Source organism: Apodemus sylvaticus, chromosome 5 (genome assembly GCF_947179515.1).
Source record: "Apodemus sylvaticus chromosome 5, mApoSyl1.1, whole genome shotgun sequence".
Classification (NCBI taxonomy): domain Eukaryota; kingdom Metazoa; phylum Chordata; class Mammalia; order Rodentia; family Muridae; genus Apodemus; species Apodemus sylvaticus.
The window spans coordinates 140,698,794-140,701,100 of record NC_067476.1 but is presented as its reverse complement, the minus strand read 5'-3'; the positions used below and the strand labels follow the sequence as shown (position 1 = coordinate 140,701,100).

The window sequence follows — 2,307 nt, the reverse complement described above, 5'->3', positions numbered from 1 at the left end:
GGTACTGTGGAGAAGTAGTGAGCCTTAAAGAAATTTAGATCCCAAACAGGCAAAAATGTTACCTGAAAACAGGTCAGGTAATTTAACCAGGTAAGTAAACCATGGCAGAGAGGGCTGACAGGAGCTCTGTGGGCAGACAAGCCCATTCCTGGGTGAGGAGTCAGCACCTCAACTTTAACAGTCACTGTAAGTCTTAAACGGAATCCTGCACGTGAAGACGGTGGAAGGCCGAAGGAGTTCACAACTGTCAGCTCTATCATTCCACTGGATGAGAGCCCCGAGCTCTTACATCTTGACCCATGTTGTAGAACCCACCAAAAGAGCAGAAGAAAAGGCAAATGCTCATTTTACTCTGTTTTTATTTCAATGTAACATGCAGTAAGAAAAAAAAAACTTAACAGGTTGATTAGCATTTACTATGCTTACAGAGAAAAAGGTCTTAAAAGCAGCTTAGTCCAGATTTAAGGAAAATCGCTAATTAAACATTCACGATAAATCCATTCCCAAATACTCATTTTGGACCAAAATTTGAGAGCATTTGGTAAATATTTATGTCTGCTGTTTAGGTGCATTATCTTATATACTCTCTGATTGTTGGGATATCCAGCCCCCGTTTTTCTAACACAGCAGGGAAGACATATACATGTGATCAATTAAATTAAAGGAAGAAATGGAGTTGGGAGACTCCAGGGCTGCAAAAATATATACAAGCATTTACCTTTTCCAGAACTAAACATTTCTTCCATAAAAATATTAAATAGCCAAGCCCTATAGAACTAGGGCCAGGACTACTTCAAATATAACTTCTGTATTTTAAAAATATAGGGCAGAAAGCCTTTTGGATGATATTATACATTTTCACATAATATTTCTAGGTCCCTAAATGAATCATGAAGCATTATGCAGAATCAACAAAGCCTATTTTCTTACATTACATTATCTCTTAATTTAAATTCATAAATCTCTAGTGAATATGGTAGATAACTATGTTTTAGTACAAGAATTAGATTCAACAGGAAGTCTTTGTAGAAGGCTTAATATTTATAGCCATTTTATTACCAAAGTTCAGGCCTGTGTAGTGAACGGGTAGTTGGCAGACATTCGCTCTGAGAGACAAAGCAGTTAGCATTTACATCTTTTAACCCTACCAACAAAAAGGCAGAGATTTCCTACTTTGGAAGTAACTAGGGCTTCTAGAGATGACGTGTATTTCTTGTGGTATAAGGGTAAAAAGAGGCTGGGGAGGAGCTGAGCTCTCCCTTCACTGACAGCCCCTCGATGTGGCAACCCTTCTGTCACAGTCTCTGCTGAGGATGGCAGTGTTAAGGAGTACAGCTGCACAAGTTCAAACTGTTCCCGGACGACAACGGGGTAGCAGCTGGGGACACAGAAACACTTTCTTTCCTATGGAACAGGGGTTTGTCACACTCTGTGAAACTCTGTGTTCTTGGCTTTATGCTATGCCACCAGCACATTTCAAGGTCCCTATGAAAGCAATAAGGCTGATTTTGGGATTTGGCTATAATAGGGACTCAACTGGCTGAGGTTTCATCTTACTGCCCATAACGTCTGTGGCAGCCCCCATCCTGACAGTCTAATGCTAAGCCAAGGTAATTGAAGTACAGAGAAGGTCAAAGTGAACTCATCAGGTACTAAGGAGCGGTCTAAGATAGATGAATCATGGAAAGAAAAGGGAATCTACAATTTTTAGGAGTGAGAAAAGTATTGTAGATGAGGACTGTGTAAGCGGGTAGACATGGGCGCTCCTGTGTGTCAGGAGTGGAGTGTGAAGACAGTGCGACTGTGGCTGCTGGACGCTGTCCTGACTGCAGAGACTGCACCACTGACCTCCATTTGTGTTAGAAAATGGTTGCAACTTGAATAGTTTAGCAATAATGAAATTGTAACTAAGGTGTTGGATTACATCAACACCATAAAGCTTCAATTTATGTGTAGGATTTAAAAATCAAGAATGATCTTAGATGAATTCATCTGAACTTATTTTAATTCTACGTTAATTTCTAAAAAAACGTGAAGGACCACAGTGCTGATACTGTTTGTAAAGTTTAGTATTTGCAAGGCAATAGAACAATTATAAACTGAATGAAGAGAGGTATGAAGTCATATATTGGCGGGGACCAAGTTTTCCCTGAATTCAAATAGACAAAACTACTTTGTAGAAAAATGCAAGTCCTGCGTCCCTTCCAGGAATAACATCAGAATGGTGCACTGATTCATGCTCCAGGAATGAGAAACAACAGTCAGGCCAGGCTGAGAAGAGCGGGAGAGCACAGGCAGCAGCTGCTC

At 40.3% G+C, this 2,307-nt stretch overlaps 1 protein-coding gene across 2 annotated transcripts in view; it reads right to left on the bottom strand.

The window, feature by feature from the left end:
- Window positions 1-342: 342 nt before the first annotated feature.
- Window positions 343-2,307, bottom strand: part of Itch (itchy E3 ubiquitin protein ligase) — a 91,954-nt gene continuing 89,989 nt past the window's right edge. For both annotated transcript variants that reach the window (XM_052184021.1, XM_052184022.1), the window contains one exon: window positions 343-2,307. This exon is cut by the window's right edge and continues 539 nt beyond it. The gene's annotated coding sequence lies outside the window, so the exon portion shown is untranslated.